Source organism: Nyctereutes procyonoides, unplaced genomic scaffold (assembly GCF_905146905.1).
Source record: "Nyctereutes procyonoides isolate TBG_1078 unplaced genomic scaffold, NYPRO_anot_genome, whole genome shotgun sequence".
NCBI lineage: Eukaryota > Metazoa > Chordata > Mammalia > Carnivora > Canidae > Nyctereutes > Nyctereutes procyonoides.
In genome coordinates this window covers 14,714,823-14,732,807 of record NW_026575159.1, presented here as the reverse complement: position 1 = coordinate 14,732,807, position 17,985 = coordinate 14,714,823, and the positions used below count along the sequence as shown (strand labels likewise).

The 17,985-nt window shown below is 41.2% G+C and overlaps 1 protein-coding gene and 1 long non-coding RNA gene across 3 annotated transcripts in view; one reads left to right on the top strand and one right to left on the bottom strand.

The window, feature by feature from the left end:
* The window catches only part of LOC129502417 (uncharacterized), a 42,249-nt gene extending 32,687 nt beyond the window's left edge, over positions 1-9,562 (bottom strand). The window contains exon 1 of the long non-coding RNA XR_008662964.1: positions 9,417-9,562. This is a non-coding gene — a long non-coding RNA (uncharacterized LOC129502417). The remainder of the gene's footprint in view (positions 1-9,416) is intronic.
* Positions 1-17,985, top strand: part of SNTB1 (syntrophin beta 1) — a 234,257-nt gene that overhangs the window by 49,091 nt on the left and 167,181 nt on the right. The window lies entirely within an intron of this gene.

The window sequence follows — 17,985 nt, the reverse complement described above, 5'->3', positions numbered from 1 at the left end:
CAGGTTCATTTATACACAGGTGACCCTCTTTTGCAAATATACCTCTTTGCCTGTCTAGCGTTTAAGTTGAAAGTTTGCTGCTTTGAAGTGCAGGAGGGAATGAAGAAGGAAGGTGTCAGTCCTATTTTGAGAGGTGTCAGAGAGGAAGTGACTACTGGTGTTGTTACAAGCTAAAATGTTAATTACATGGAAAATGGTGGATGGATTTTCCCCTACAGAGGAGATCTGAAAAGGAAAAGCAAGCAAATGCCTGGGAACTGGGAACTTTTGCCTGAAGCATAGTGTTGGGGAAGGGATGGGAGAGAGAAGGAAAGATCAGACTATTGTGGGGCTTTGCTGGGCAAGCTAAGGAATTGGTGCACATTTATAGCATCTTTCTCTCTGCAACACCCTCTCCCCAAAGACACTAAGACGATGAATTAAAATTCTAAAAATGAGTTAAAGATAAAGCCACTTAGTTACTAAGGCCAGAATCCTGAGGCATTCCTTGAGTCTTCTGTCTCTATCCCTTCATGAATTTATCAAGCCCTGCCAGTTCCACCTTCTAAATATTCCTCAATTTCCACTCCTCGCCATCTTTATTCTGTTCTGTTGACTGCATTCCTTACAAGGCTCTCAGCAGTTCCCAGATGTGCTGCTTCTCACCTCAGGGCTTCCCACATGCTGCCTCCTTGCCTAGATCTTAATTTCCCTTTGACAAGCTTTGGCCCACCCTTTAGATTGCAGCGTAATTGTCACTAACTCAGGGCACCTTACCCTGACCTGGCCCCATTCTCTACTCCCTCCTCCCCCCCACAAGATTAGGTCTCCCTGTATATGTTCTCAGAACGTCCTTATGCATCTCCACCCTGGAACATATAACAGTTTTATTACTTGTATAATTATCTGCTCAGTGGTTCTCACCATCTCTCAACTGTAAGCTCTGAGAAAACAAGGGCAAGTTGCATCTATCCTGCCTATTGGGTCACCTACCCCAACCCCAAGCAGGTGGCACAGTGACTACTGCACTGTATCAACAGCATTGTCACTGTGGAGTTACAGTTGTAAAATAATGACCAAAAACAATTGCTTTGCATGGTAGTAATACTGTGGTATAGTAATAATTGCTGCCATGTTATTACTGAGGAGTAATGACATTGTGGCTCTGTGAGCAAAGGGACCTTGTTTATATTTTCATTCAAATAACAAATAATGAGGCTCATTCTGTGCCTAGTTTTGTTTTAGGTGCTAGGGATAGAGCAGTCTCTGACTTTCTGGGGTGTATTTTATTTTATTTTATTTTATTTTATTTTATTTTACTTTAAAGATTTTATTTATTTGTTCATGAGAGACACAGAAAGAGAGGCAGAGACATAGGCAGAGGGAGAAGCAAGATCCCTGCAGGGAGCCCGTTGTGGAACTCAATCCCAGGACCCCAGGATCATGACCTGAGCCAAAGGCAGAGGCTCAACTTCTGAACCACCCAGGGGTCCCTATGGGATGCATTTTAATAAATACATAAATGAAGGAGAAAGGAAGGGATGGAAGAAGGGAAGGAAAGAATAAAAGAAGGAAGAAAAAGGAGAAGGGAGGGAGGAAGAAGGGAAAGAAAGAAGGAAGAATTATTACCCTAAGTAATGGAATAATTTGTCTCTGGTAGAGAAGTTTGACCTGGAAAGATCACATGAGATTTCTTAATACTTCTTAATAATGAAAATCATCAGGTCTATGAATGATTTATTTGAAAAACTGAAAGTGGAGGTTTCTGTTCACATCCCGTGATTGCTGGAGATTTACAAAGTAAAAACTTTAAAACTTAGAACCATTTGATGGCTTTCTTTTTTGTTACTGTTGTCGTTTTTTTAATTTTTTTTTCATTTAATGGCTTTCATACAAGGATTTGGCCAGTCTGTTCATCTAAAGAGGAAATAGAACCTAGACAAATGAGTTCTCCAAGTTCACAAGTAGGCACTTGGCAGACAGGGATCCTGAGGCCAGCACAGACCTCTCCATGCTATTTCAAGCCAATGGCACGCGTGGCAGCTGGTAAGCCACCTCTCGGCTTTCAGTGGCAATATAAAGATGAGAAAGATATTTGGTTCCCAATTTCCCCTCAGTCTGTTTCAGTTATCTTCTTTACAAACCTATATCAACATATTTTCGTAAGACTTTCAGAACAACCAAAATACTAAGCCATCAAGCAAAAGAGAGGGCCTCTTCACAGCTCTCAGACAACCACAAGATACTGCCAGAGAAGTAGAATAAAATGTACTTGGTAGATAAACAGAAGGAACGTAGTGGTTTATGTAGAGAATATTGATCCAACTCTTGACATGGAAAGATCGATAAATTTAAGTAGTCTTAAAGAAAAAAAAAAGATTTGGCTTCTCAGTTAGCAGTCTGGTCAACTAATAGCAGACAATGAAAGGAGTAATTTAAGACTTAAGCCTCAGATGCAACTAGATTCTGCAACTATGCATGGAAGAAAGAGAATGCTTATGCTATCTCTCTTACTTCCTCCTGCAATCATGGGGCTGTTGGAGGTTTGTCCTAGCAGCTAATTTAAAAAGTTGGGGAGAACAGATCATTGGAAGTACTTGCTAGATATAAGCTCTGACCCAGACCTCCTTGACTAGCCCCTGGAATGCTGTCCTCTAAATTTTTTTCAGGCATTCCCTTGATTCAGAGTTTAAAAAAAAAAAATCAAGCAAACTAGAAGATTGTATTATAACCAATGTTAGAAATAATAATATTTTTATTACTTACATTTATCTTATTAGTAATAGCTAGCCTTTACTATTTTCCTTTTGGGTGCAAAATACTGTACTACCCACTACATATATAATTACTAACAATTACAAAGTCAGTACAAGGTTGGGAATATTATTTCTAATATTTTTAGAAAAGGAAAATATAAGCGCAGAGAGATAGGCGTAAATGCCTCACTTGGGGTCCTGCAGCTGTGAAGTTACGTGGCTGGGGACTCAGATGCCTGAGGCTGTTGTCCCCACACCATGCTCCGTAAAACCAGAAGGCAGTGAAACAAACCTAGGTCTGTCTGTCTTTATTTATTTATTTTTAAAAATTTTATTTATTAGTGAGAGACGGAGAGAGAGAGAGAGAGAGAGAGAGAGGCAGAGACATAGGCAGAGGGAGAAACAGGCTCCCTCCAGGGAGCCTGATAAAAGACTTGATCCCTGGACCCCAGGATCATGACCCAAGCCAAAGGCAGATGCTCAACTACTGAGCCACCCAGGCATCACAAGCTAGGTCTTTAGTGCCATTCTAGTCTATTGCTGGGCACCAAAGTATTAATAACAGGATCCGTGGAAGAAATTTTCGTCTTTGATTTTTCTTTGGAATTCTCTGCCTTGAAGTTACACAGTAAATTCAAGAAACTGTTTTTCCTTCCCTGGGCGGTTCCAGAGCCATCCTGTGGCCTCCTGATGCACGAATTTGGCTTTCCCAGACAGCAAATCACTTCACCATCCCCCTTCCTCTCTGGTCTTCACGATTCCTGCGTATGCCAGATGCTTCAGAAAACAAATCCTTTGTGTTGAATTTCCAGACCACAATTCCCAGACCACGGAAGGATGAGGACCGAATTTTTTGTGTTCCGTCATCTTTATTTCTGTGCATATATTTTTAGAGCAAGTTAAAAAGGAGAGGGAGGAAAAACCCACTCCCAAACAAACAACTCCCTGATCTAAATACAGAGAATGCAGGAGTCTTCATGTTCAGGGGAATGGGACAGGATGTCAGCTGTTGCTACAACAGACAGAGCTTGTTTGAATAGAGTCAGAGTGTAACTTCTCTAAGAGAAGGCCACTGGATTGCCAAGGAGAAGGGAGTGCAAGGTTTGGGTGACTTAGCGAAGTGAACAGGTATTCTTTTGCAAGCATCCAGTAGTTAAAATTCTGGCAAACAAGTCCTTTCAACATCTCATTCAACAGAAAATGCCTAATAACGTATAAAATGTATTTCTTGTGGGGAAAAAAATAGAGGGAAGAAGAGGGAAAAATAATCACTTTTTGTCTCTCCACACAGAAACAACTACGTTTAAAAAATCGGTATGTTGGGATCCCTGGGTGGCGCAGTGGTTTGGCGCCTGCCTTTGGCCCAGGGCGCGATCCTGGAGACCCGGGATTGAATCCCACGTCGGGCTCCCGGTGCATGGAGCCTGCTTCTCTCTCTGCCTTTGTCTCTGCCTCTCTCTCTCTCACTGTGTGCCTATCATAAATAAATAAAAATTAAAAAAAAATCGGTATGTTTTTCTAGGTTATTTTGTTTGTATAAGTACCTATGGGAGCATGGATATGCTGATATATATTTTTAAAGCAAGGATAGGGCCACACTATATATTCTGTATTGTCACCTGCCTTTTTTACTTTAAAATATACCACCACGGACATCTTTATTGGGAAAAAAGAAAGAAAACGCAAAGCAAAGGAAAGGAAAGGAAAGGAAAGGAAAGGAAAGGAAAGGAAAGGAGGAAAGGAAAGGAAGGAAGAAAGGAAGGAAGGAAGGAAGGAAGGAAGGAAGGAAGGAAGGAAGGAAGGAAGGAAGGAAGGAAGAAGAAGAAAAGGTGGGGAGGAGGGCGGGAGAGAAGAGGAAAAAAAAAAAATTCATGATTATTCTTCATTGCTTTAGAGTACATCTGGAAGGAATGAATATAAAATAGTTGTTGGCTATATACGTTGCTTTCTACTTACCTACTACAAAGTATCCATGTTGACATACTAAATCTTTATTCAACTCTTAATAATTTTCTTAGGGTAAATTGATAAAAGTGGCTGAAAGCTCTGCATATACTCATGATTAAACTGCCTTTATATGTTCCAGATTAATCTATATGTAGCATCTATTAGGGTTTGGTTTCAGGAAAAACTCCACCAACATTTTAAAAAATAGTAATAAGATTAAAATAAAAGGAAAACGTTAAACCCATTGAGCCCTCTGCAATTATAGCAGTACATTCTATTTACTGATAAACAATGGAATTAATGCCATATCAAACATATTAAGAGTAACTGAAAAGTTGTTTTGTATCTGAATGAGTGAGATGATCCTTCTTCTCCAGGAGAGTCGGCCCGCAGGCTGGAAGAAGGACCAAGACAAGTGACAGTTCATGATCATCTCCTTGTGTAGCTCTAGGAACCTGTACATCTTTCTAGTTCAGGGAATTGCATTAACATTGATCTTTGCTTAAATGGATCTGTCTGCTTTTAGAGGGAAATGAGAAATACTAGCAAATTTTTAGTGTGAGAGAAGTAGATGAACCTTCTTTCAAGGCTGATTTAATCAGCTTCTCTTCCTAATAAATCTGGAAATAAATGGAAGCAAAGACATGAATTTCCCTGGCACATTACCTTTTTGTAGGAAGGATTTCCTGACAAAAAAAAAAAGAAAGAAAGAAAGAAAGAAAGAAAGAAAGAAAGAAAGAAAGAAAGAAAGAAAGAAAAGAAAAGAAAGAAAGCCCGATGTTTCTTTCATTGGGCCCTGTGGTATAACAACAGTACTATTGCCCTGTGCCCTGTGCCCTGGTCTGAGATATACAAACTAAAACAAAGATTCTAGCAATTTCAGTACCACCTGCCAACATAGTAATGCTGACACCCACAAAACTCACAGGAGTCCTGCCCCTCTCAATGTGCCTCATTCGCTGGACAACTTGCTGTTAATTTAATGCTGTATTCAGAGATTCCAAGAGGGTCTCAGTTTATCAGGAGATGGAGAATCACTAATTGCACCTTTGCTGCAAATCAGGCTCCATGAGATGTGTGACTTCCTCCGCGGATGCACAGCCCTGTAAACACAGACCTGTGTGTGACCCTTCACTCAGCTTTCTCCTAATATGGTCTGGTTACTCCAGCTTGCATTTACAGCCATCAGTTACCTACAGTGATGCTGGCCAGGTATCAGAACATTGATCGAGAAGCCAAGGAAACCGTGTCACGTATATTTTCATAATTACCTCTGTGTTATTTGCAGTTTCTAGACTCTGAGTGATAATGAAACACAGTCAGATCCTCGGTGTCATTTTAAGATCTGTGTCTTTTGAAGATTAAGCCTCATTGGGATTGCCCTCACATACTCTGTTCCTATAAATCAGAGGTTTCCTTTTTTTTAAAAAAAAAATTTATTTATTTATTCATGAGAGACACACAGAGAGAGAGGCAGAGACATAGGCAGAGGGAGAAATAGGCTCCATGCAGGAAGCCTGATGTGGGACTCGATCCCAGGACTCCAGGATCACAACCTGAGCTGAAGGCAGACGCTCAACCACTGAGCTACCCAGGCCTCCCAAATCAGAGGTTTCCTTGCAGTACATTTGAACAGAAAGATCCAGAAAGAAGAATTTCTGTTTCCATAATGCAATCACTGAGAACCCAAGGGCTCGGGGCCAAGTGGCCAACTCCACACCTTCCTTAATATTCATAAGAGAAAAAGCAGGTCTTTTAATTTGCATTTTGGGTTATGTTAGTGGAACGACCAGATACCCAGCAGGCAAGTGAGAACACTTGATACTGTACCCGTCTTCCATGAACAGCTCGAGTTTGTTATCCTAAAGGCAGAATGGCTCTATTGTCCTAACATCTGCTTGTAGAACTTTTTGACCTTTTCTTTAGGAGTTCTGTTGACTTGAATGTACACAAGAATTACATTAAAAGTTTGCACATATGGTGCCATGTAGAAAACATTGAGAAATTTCTCATCCTTCAGGACTTTTGCCTTAAATTTTAGAACCAAATGGCAGCCCCCACCATTAGCATGTAGTGAGCTTTCGCTCTGGTTCAACAGTGACTCTGTCACATGGTTATGCATATACCTAATGGTCTCCAGTTTCCTGATAAGTGACTATTGATTGTTCTCTTGGTCTGTTCAGGCTGCTATAAGAAAAAACTATAAACTGGGTGGCTTATAAACAATAAATATTCATTTCTTGCAGTGGTGGGAAGTCCCAGATCAAAATGCTGGCACATTCTAATGTCTGGTGAGAGCCCACATCCTGGTTCATACACAGCTGTACTTTCACTATGTCCTCACACGGCAAAAGGGGCAAGGGAGCTTTTCTGGGCCTCCTTTATTTTTATTTTTTTATTTTCTGTTTTTGTCATTCTAAAAAAGTTTAATTCCAGTAGAGTTAACATACAGTGTTGTATTAGTTTCAGGAATTCCATATAGTGATTTCAGCAATTCTATATCTTGGGCCTCTTTTTTTAGAGCGCCAATCTCATTTATGAAGAAGCAGCACCTCCCAGTGATTTCAACAGTTCTATGTCTTGGGCCTCGTTGATTAGAGCGCTAATCTCATTTATGAAGAAGCAGCACCTCCCAGAGGCCCCATCTCCTAAAATCATCACCCTGGGGATTAAGATTTCGAAATGGGAATTTTGGTGTGGGGGGAACACGAATATTCAGCCCACAGCAATTGTAAAAGCAAACATGCAAAAGGCTTTTTAGTCATTTGATTTTAAACCACTTTAGTTACAGTATTTCCTGATCCTAACACATAATAGATGCAATGTCGATGGAGGACAAAAAGAACAAAACAGACTTTCCTATGCAGAATTGTTTGCCCACCTTCGATGGTATCTTTAGAATACAGCATCCTTGCTTCCTCCATGCTTTTCTGTGACTGCAAGGGTGGTTCATACTCTTTTTCTGTAGGTGTCATCTTTCCCTAAATGCATTTTTTTTGCATTCATCTTCATGGAAGGGGCAGCCCTTCCTATGGTGTCCCTCTGCAGGGCAGCAAGAGAGCTTCCTGTAGTTTACCTCTACCTCACTTTACATTTCTTTGGAATGTCTCATTTTTGCACACTTAGAAATCTATATACTTTCTCTCTTCCCAGTCATTATTAAAAACCTGAATTGAGAGTTGCCATAAGTCTGATCGCTGGAGTCACTATTGATTTTACTTGTCCTCTCACTCCTCCCTTCCTCTTGCAAGAGCCACTGGAGAGCCCTGGCTTAGTTTTGAGAAATACATGCTGTGTTTGGGGCCTTCTCTGACATGTATATGAGATTCCCCATCAAAAGCAACAGCAACAACAACAACAGCAACAACAACAACAAAAATCTATCAGTCTGATAATTTCCAGAAAGAGGAAGGAAATTTCTTCCTCTGAGAGGCAGATCTATGATTCCAGTCTGTGATCATTTAAAGCTCCTGAATGGAACAACCTAATGAAGTGCCACCCATATGTTTTGAGAGAGTTAACAAATGTCCAAAAAAGGGGAGAACTTCTACCCCAAAAGTAGGAGGAAGCTTCTACTCCTACAGCTGGGGCAGGATGCTTAGGGGCATCCTATCAATGAATCTCTCCACCTTCTGTAGAAAAATAAATGACCTCAGATGAATGTGATGCTATCGAAAACATCCTCCAGGACTGGTGAGCCAGTTACCTGTCTCAGTAATTCATCCCTTACTCAATAATCCTGCATCAGTACACTTTTCCTTATATTTCATGAAAATCCTTTTTATTGCTTTTCAAACCAACACAGCACAATGCCCAGGAGAGGCAGAAGAATGTTTTTAAAGGCACAGATTTCTGCCTTAAAAATGTTTTCTTTAAGCCATTGGCCATAAATTATCAGGCAGTGTTTTAAAGCTTGACTGACAAAGGACTTGCTTTTCTTTTCTTCTTCTTCTTCTTCTCTTTTTTAAAAATTTGAATGTCTTTGATTTTGTTCTCTTATTTGCACAGACTTGTTATCTCCAATTGTTTTTTTATACACCCATTCAGGTGTATATTCTATCTGCCCAGCCCCTGTGGATATTTGGGTTTGTGACTCTTGAGTTAAACCCTTACTTTATCTGGACCCCTGGGTGGTTCAGTCGATTAAAAGTATGCCTTCAGCTCAGGTTGTGACCTCAGGGTCCTGGGAACGCATTGGGCTCTGCGTTCAAAGGGGAGTCTGCTTTTCCCTCTCCCCCTGCTCATGCTTGCATGCATGCTTTCTCTCTCAAATAAATAAATAAAATCTATTTTTAAAAAGTAAACTCTTACTTTCTCAACATTTTTTATTTTATTTTTATTTATTTATTTTTAAAATTTTCATGAGAGACAGAGAGAGAGAGAAAGGCAGAGACACAGGCAGAGGGAGAAGCAGGCTCCATGCAGGAAGCCCAATGTGGAACTTGATCCCAGGACCCCAGGATCACACCCTGAGCCAAAGGCAGATGCTCAACCACTAAGCCACCCAGGCGTCCCTCTCAACATATTTTATAAAAGTCAGTCTTTATATGTATCTCCTACACATACCCAACTTTAATCTTGACCCTAGGATAGTTTTGAAGAATGAGGAGTTACTATGATGTATTTTTCTCCCATATAGTTAGGTTAGAGGTGGCAGTGTTTGCCAATTTCCATGGTGTAAACACTCCCACTGTGCTTGTTGCCAGGTACCAAGATGAAGTCATCAATACTTACTTGGGAAGATATGCACATGATCTGTTATGCAAGCCAACTCCAGCACACTACTATTTATTGCCACCATCATACGTATGATCTTGTTTTGATTTATTTTTTCAGATATGAGCTGATCAGGTGAAGAGATATTTGATCATGGCAATGGACAGAACAAAATACCTAGAGAAAAAGAAAATACATTTTTCAGGCAAATCCTAGAGTTATATAAAATATGAGATCAGCAGTTTTTTTCTATACAGGGCCAAAGGGTAAATGTTCTAGGCATTGTAGGTCACATATGCTTTTTAATACACACTTGTCCTTCTTCCTCCTTTTTCCTTTTTCTCCTTCTTCCCCTCCTCCTCCTCCTCTTCTTTCTATGCTATTTTACAACCTTAAAAACAAAACAAAACAAAACAAACTATTTTTAGCATACAGGCTCTACAAATGCAAGCCAAGAGCCAGACTGGCCCATGGGCTATATAGCTTGTAGACTCTTTATATAAGAGTAAATAAATAAATCCAAAAAAAGGGGGGGGGGGACCGCTGGGTGGCTCAGTGGTTGTTGGGTGTCTGCCTTTGGCTCAGGTCATGATCCTGGGATCCGGGATCAAGTCCCAGATCGAGCTCCTGCGAAGAGCCTGCCTCTCCCTCTGCCTATGTCTCTGCCTCTGTGTGTGTGTGTGTGTGTGTGTGTGTGTGTGTGTGTGTGTCTCATGAATAAATAAATCTTTAAAAATAAAAAAGAAAGGTAAAAATGGGGAAAATGCTCAGATTCACATTTTTAAAAATCAGAAGGGGGTAAAATACCACATTATATGGTTACAGTTTTAATCATGTATATCTGAGTACCAATGCAGAAAACATAAATCAGTTACCTAGAGATTTTTAATTCAAAGAAACAAAATCATTCAATAGTTGCCATCAAGACTTGGTCATACATATGTATATACATCTGGGATATGATCATGTGATGAAATGCCTCATCTAAGAGAAAAAGAGCTATAAGAAGTGGAAGTGGATACGTTGAACACCAAGAACACGCATCCTTGTGTGCAAACTCATGGCTTGACATAAGGGCATGGACAGAAGCTGAGAGAATGTTAGTGTGCCTAAGTGATTAACAGCTTGAGCTGTGGGGGCACCTGGGTAGCTCAGTGGTTGAGCGTCTGCCTTTAGCTCAGGTGGTGATCCTAGGGTCCTAGGATTGGGTCCCACATTAGGCTCCCCACAGGGAGGCTTCTTCTCCCTCTATGTCTGTGCTTCTCTCTCTGTGTCTCTCATGAATAAATAAATAAAATCTTAAAAAAACAATGAGCTTGAGCTGTGGATTCAAGTCCTTGCTCTGTCGCTGACTACCTGTGGTGTAATCAGCCTTACAAATCACTTGGGCTTGAATAGTGCTCCTAATTCTTCTTCAAAATTTTGCCTTCCTCACAGAGAGGGGAGTGTTGCTATCCTTCCTATTTTGTTGGTTAGGAGGTGGGGGAGGGGGTCCTAAATGCCAAGTGACTTATTCAAGATGGCCAAGTTAATGGAAGAGTTGGGGCTGGCATGAATGAAAAGGATGCAGAGCCCCCATTTCTACATCTGTAAAATGGTAGTAATAATTGTAACCACTTCATAATGTTGCCATGAAGATTGAGTAAATAGATTTGATGTGTTGATAATGTGTCTGGTGCATCTAAATGCTCTATAACTATTAGTCATTATTATCGTCTGACTGCAAAACCCAGCAAAGGAAATGGGTGATGCCTCGTTGAGGGATCACTCTATACAAGAAAGATGTAGAGGTGATAGAGAATCTGAACTTGGATGCTTTATTGTGTAAAATAGAAAATAGAGCATATGCCATGTTCTTGACATGACAGTTTCATGGCTCAGCATACATGGAAAGCATGATCAGGGCGTGGCTGCTGTGGACTTCATCTTGTCTTCAGCCATATTTATTTATTTATTTTTAAAAGATTTTATTTATTTTATTCATGAGAGACACAGAAAAAGAGAGAGAGGCAGAGACACAGGCAGAGGGAGAAGCAGGCTCCATGCAGGGAGCCTGATATGGGACTCGATCCCACGACTCCAGGATCAGGCCCTGAGCCAGAGGCAGATGCTCAACCACTGAGCCATCCAGACATCCCTTCAGCCATATTTATAAGTGATACATTACTCCTCTTCCCTTCCAGCCCTTCTTTTTTTTTTTTTAATCATTTATCCATGATAGTCATACAGAGAGAGAGAGGCAGAGACAAGGCAGAGACATAGGCAGAGGGAGAAGCAGGCCCCATGCACCGGGAGCCCGACGTGGGACTCGATCCTGGGTCTCCAGGATCGCGCCCTGGGCCAAAGGCAGGCGCCAAACCGCTGCGCCACCCAGGGATCCCCCTTCCAGCCCTTCTTATGTGACCAAAATTAAAGAATCAAAATTTGAAAAGTGGAAAGGGGGAAGGGGGAAGAATCCAGTGTCTTGCCTATGGCAAGCACAGATCATAGATTTATTTATTTATTTATTTATTTATTTATTTATTTATTTATTTATTTATATTTTTTTAGAAAGGAAGCAGGCAGTTGCTTTCCTGTTGAATTTCTTTTAGTCTCATTAGCTGATTTTTCCTGGGACTGGATTTGTTACTCTGGGAATATGGGTTCATGCCTGGCTGCATCTTTATCACCCATGCCAGCCCCAACTCTTCCATTAACTTGGCCATCTTGAATAAGTCACTTGGCGTTTATGACCTCCTCTCCCACTTCCTGACCAACAAAATAGGAATGATAGTAACACTCCCCTCTCTGTGAGGAAGGCAAAAATTTGAAGAAGAATTAGGAAGCACTATTCAAGCCCAAGTGATTTGTAAATATTTAATACCTAGTAGTTGAGGTAAATGTCAGGAGAGTGTGGAACTCAACATCAATCTTTTTGTTATGAAAGCTCTTGAGATGTGTTTAATCCCAATGCAAACACCGGGGACCCTGAGCTTCTCTGACCCTTTCTTCTTTTCCTTCTTCCACGATACCCAAATATTTCCTATCCAACATCACATAACAGCTCATTTTAACTCCTCTGCAAAAGTTAATTTTGGTTCATCAGGAGCCCTCCTGTCCTGCTCTCCATCCTTTGAGTCCCTAAATGCTTGCACAGAAATACTTAGTCTTCCTTGGGAAATTCCCTTTTGTGACAGAAGGACCCTTTTGTGTTTGAACTCAGACTGAATGCCTTTGTCCCAGAACAATAGCCACTGTTGGAATTCCTCTCTTCTCCTTAGGCTAGCTTATTTCCTTGGAGAGGCTGGGCCAATTTCCCTTCAACTTCACAGCCCTGCTGGGTCCAGGTACCTAATGAGACCCTGCATCTGCTACTGTCAGCAGGGCTCCCTGATTGAGGATGCATGGGGTGTAGGTAAATTGGGAAGGGAGAGGGATTATTTTAAAAATAATTCCAATAATGCATGGAGCTCTTTCCAGATTAACTCTGTTCTTTCTCTTGAAATCACAAGAGCTTTTCAGTGAACACTGCTCTGGACACAGTTTCACAGGGGAGATCTGCCCCACTCTGAGGATGGCTTAGGCTTCCATAGTTCACTGCTGTGCCCATGTCACACCCACCTCCGCTGCCAGACAGAACAATTCTTAGGAACAATGATTTGCTTTGAAATTTTAGCTTATTCCTGAATTGCAGAAATGGTTGATGAGTTAGGTCTTCTGGTTACTTTTTATTGGAACAGAATGGAGCACAGATTCAGAAATTATTGGAGCTGCCCTCTTTGAATGGAAAAAAAAAAAAACCAGAACAACCCAAGCAACAATAAAAACGTTGTCATTTTTGCTAAAAAAAAAAAAAAAATGAAACAGAAACAAAAAAACGGATGAAGTAGTTAAGTTAGATAGCTTATATTGTATTGAGTCTTGCAGTTTACATAGGGCTTTTTGGGTACCTGATGTTCTGAGGTTGAAAGTGGTTTTTTTTAGGTTTTTGATTGATAATATTCAGTGACAGTTCTTGAGGACAGAGCTAGGATGAATGGGGAATTATAAGGAGGAAACTTTCTGTTACATTGAAGAAGGAAGGAAGAGGTGTGTTGAGGGAAAGCAGGAGGAAAGAAATCACTCAGCCTCTCCAAGACTTGCTTTCCTTATTTGAAAAAAAAAAATTTAATCTTTTTTTTTCTTTTGTGTGTGTGTGTGTGTGTGTGAGAGAGAGAGAGAGAGAGAGAGAGCATGAGCAGGTGGGGAGGGGCAGAGGGACAGGGAGAGAGAGAATCCTAAGTGGGTTCCACCCCTAACTCAGAGCCTGATGCAGGGCTCAGTCTCACCACCCTGATCATGACCTGAGCTGAAATCAAGAGTTGGACCCTTAAGCAACTGAGCCACCCAGGAGCCTGGAAAATAATACTCCTTATCCTATTTTTCACATAAGATTTTGGATCATCTGCAGTAGACTCTAAAAGGAAGTCCTACTTCATCCAAAACATGCTTTACAAGTTTGGGTGGATGTTACTGCTTATATTATGATGATTCGTGACAAGTAGGCCTACCTAAAATTCTTCATTTCCTGGCCTACCACACTGTTAGGTTCCCACTTTCAGGGGTTACATGGTAACTCCTCAGCACTCATCAACACTTCATGGGATTGGTTTAGCCACATGTCTTCTTGGGAGAGCTACCAGGGTTGAAAATGGGATTATACATTATGACAAATGACAGAGGCTCGAGAAAAGTTCTGAATTGGAGGATCACAAGGAGCAAATGAAGACTGCATTGCAAGGGTAGGTGGAGAGCATGCTGAAGCCAGATCTCATGAAGAGAGACCCTGATACGGTTGACCCTGGATCTTCTCTCAGCCATTAAGAGTATCAACAGCTGCCTGTTCCCCTAAGTGACTCCAGAACTCCAGGGTGTCCCCCGATCTCTGGATAGTGCTTGCAATTAGGTTTTTCTGAGCTTGTTTTCATTTTCATTTTTTAAAAAAAGATTTTATTTATTTATTCATGAGACACACACACACAGAGAGAGAGAGAGAGAGAGAGAGAGGCAGAGACACAGGCAGAGGGAGAAACAGGCTCCACGCAGGGAGCCCAACTTAGGACCCGATGCCGGGTCCCCAGGATTATGCCCTGGCCCGAAGGCGGAGCCAAACCACCAAGCCACCCAGGCTGCCCATGTTTTCATTTCTTTCTTTATCAAAAATTGCTAGTTTATAGGAAATGATGTCAAGTTTGGATATAAATTGCCTTTCCCTCCCCTCTTAGAACATCCACTGTATAAATCATGATATTTATTTAAACAGAACAAATTATTAGCTAACTAACATTTCTTTGGTGCCTTGTAGTTGACAGAGTATTTTTCATATGTTATATGATTTATCTAGAGCATTAACTCTGTGAAATAGGTATCCTGAATATTTTTGGTAAAATGAAGGTAATAATACATACTTGTCTCACGAGATTGAGAGAATTAAAAAAAACATTTGTAAAGAACTTTGCATAGCCCCATGGCATAGAGAAAACAGTTCTAATGCTTCTGTCTTATGGGTAAAGACACAAATTCAGAGTGATTTTGTGATATGTTCAAGGTCACAGGACAGGTTGAAGGTGGATCCATCACTTGGGCTACTGTGTCACCATGCTTGCTCCATCATGCTAACATGTCAATGAACAAGCAAACCATTTGACATTTAAGTTTGGATTCCGTGTTGAAAACTGTTGAGAAAGAGAGGAGAAGGGGGAAGAAAGAGATGTGGACAGCGATAGAAAAGAGCACAGAGAGGGTGCTATGTTCTGAATGTTTGTGTGCCCCTAAATTTCATATGTTGAAATCCTGATTCCTGATGTGATGGTATTAGTAGGTAGGGCCTTCAGGAGATGCTTAGGTATTAAGGGATGGAATCCTTGAGAATGGGGTTAGCACCTTTATAAAAGAGCTCCCTAGCCCCTTCCACCACGTGAACTGCAATGAAAACTCTGGGACCTGGAAGGGAACCCTCACCTGACTCTGCCAGCACCCTGATCTCAGACTTCCAGCCTCCAGCACTGTGAGAAATAATTTCCTGTTGTTTACAAGCCACCCAGTCTGTGTATTTTGTTACAGCATCCCCCACAGACTAAGACAGAGAGAATTGAGAATGTTAACTTGTTAAGACACAGGTGAGAGCTAATGAGTACTTCACCCAGGTGTGATTTAGGAGAAAAAAATATGTGCGCCTGTGGCTTCGGTATGGTAATGTAATCAGAAGGCTTATGGGAATGAAGTGCATTTAATTTTCCTCCGGCTTCTGGCTTCCAAGGCTTCCATGCTTTAGCCCTGCCACATCAGCCCTTGCATATTAATAGATGGTTGGCATGGCAATCCCTGGGGGGCCCAGACTGAGGGAGAGGCCCTCTAATAAAATCCAACCTGGTTCACTGGAAGGTGTTTGTGAAGCCTTTTTGTATATGCTTTGCTTCTGGACTCCCTACATACATCATGGAAATGTTATTTCCAGCCATGGAAGTTTTGGTCTCAAGTGAAAGTAGCCCTTGATAGAATTTTGAGGTAAGCAGATTCGTGTTCATTGGCTCTCAGCTTTTCTTTTAAAGATTTATTTATTAGGGAGAGAGAACATGAGTAGGAGGGTCAGAGAAAGAGGGATAAGGAGAGAAGCAGGCTCCATGCTGAGCTCAGAGCCTGATGCCTATGGGGCTTGATCTCCCAACCCTGAAGCCATGGCCTGAACCAGAATTGAGTCAGAAGCTTAATGGAATAGCCACCAGGTTTTCTTTATGTCCCCCCTCTACCACTACCATACTTTCAGCCAACTTTTGCCTGCTGCAAAGCCCAAGCTGTTCTCTCTCTAGTTCCCCATTGTCCACCAGTCTAAGGATTACCTTCAAAAGAGCATAGTTAACAGTAAAAAGGCTTGGGGGAGTAGTTGAGAGCCGACTTTGGCTCTGCTTGTCCTTCCTTCTCCCAGTTCTTCCTCCTTTCTTTTTTTTTTTTAATATTTTATTTTATATTTTATTTTATTTTATTTTCACAGTGGTACAGCAGTTTATTGAGATTTGCTTTGTTTTTTTTTAATAATAAATTTATTTTTTATTCTAAGAGCATCCTGGATTGACTCCTGTTTCCCACTGTGTACTGGTATGCGAGGGGCTGCCGTCACAATACAGCGCAGACTGCTGAATCCTGCTGAGAACCCTAGAGTTGCATCTGCTCATTTGATAACTGAAGCTGTATTATTTTCCAAAGGCCTCAGCAATTTCACCTATTAAGTGGTCTTAACGTTGCTGTCAGGCATTAAAGGAGGTAGCATAGAGCCAGGCACATGTTAAGCCCTCAATAAATATTAGCTTTCATGACTATTGTGCAAAAAAAAACTTAGCACCAGTCTTGAACTTCTCAAGTTATAATCTGCCTTCTTCCTCTTTGTGGGTCTCTATTATTTTTATTCAACACAATATTTATTGAATATTTGATAAGTCCTGAGCACTGTGCTAAGGTATTTACAGTCGTTGGTCTTTTTTTTTTTTTTTTAATTTTATTTATTTACTCATGAGAGACACACACAGAGAGAGGCAGAGACAGGCAGAAGCAGGCTCCATGCAGGGAACCTGATGCGGGACTCGACCCTGGGACTCCAGGATCATGCCCTAGGCCGAAGGCAGGCGCTAAACCGCTGAGCCACCCAGGGATCCAGCATTCATTGGTCTTACTTAATTCTTCACCATAAGCCTGCAGGTTGGTATTATTACTTAGACCTTTGGTGATGATAGCCTTCAACAAGACAGATATTGTGCCTTCCTCCCTCCCGGATCTTGCAGTACAGTGGGAAAATCTGGTGTTAACTAGTTTAAACTAGTAATTGCAACAAAGTAATCACAGCAGCTACTTCTCCTTGAGGCATGACCTGTTTCTCCATAGGGATTATGGGATCCTGAAGTTTAGAGTTTGCCTTACTATTGCTAAGTGTGGGGTATTGTGAAATCTATCACCAACCTCTTGTGTCCCTTAGGGATCTTATCAGTGAAAGCTTAGACATGGCAGAGAATAGAAAAGATATGGTTGTTTGCATGTGGGGGTAAGAGCTAGTTATTTGTCATTGCCTAGTAAACAAGAGCACAGAGCCATGCTCATTCCTTCTTTCAGAAGGGACCAAAGAGCTTGGAATTCCCAGCCAACATCCTTAGAGCAGGCTGCTGAAGAAAGAGAAAGATTACCTGGTTGGCTAAACAGGAGTTTCAGACAGACTTGTTGCTTGGAGATCTAGAGTCCCTGAGCCTGGACCGTGCAACTCCACGAGCAACCTGTTGATCATAGAACCAACGTTTTAGGAAAAATGTGAAACAGACACCTCTGCCTGTACCACCAGTAGTCAGCCATGGACACTCTTCCTACCCTTCGATTTAAAACCACAGCCAGATTTTTAACACTGATAGGCATTCTGATCCATGCAAAGCCTTTCTTAGGTAGGATGATTCATTCCTGGAAAAGGCAAGGAACAGGCCACCAAATGATTCTGAAGTAAATTACTGTGTGTTTGTTTTTAACCACATTGTGAGTACCTCTTAGAAACGATATTTGGCTACCTCATACTTTCCATACATATAATTTCACT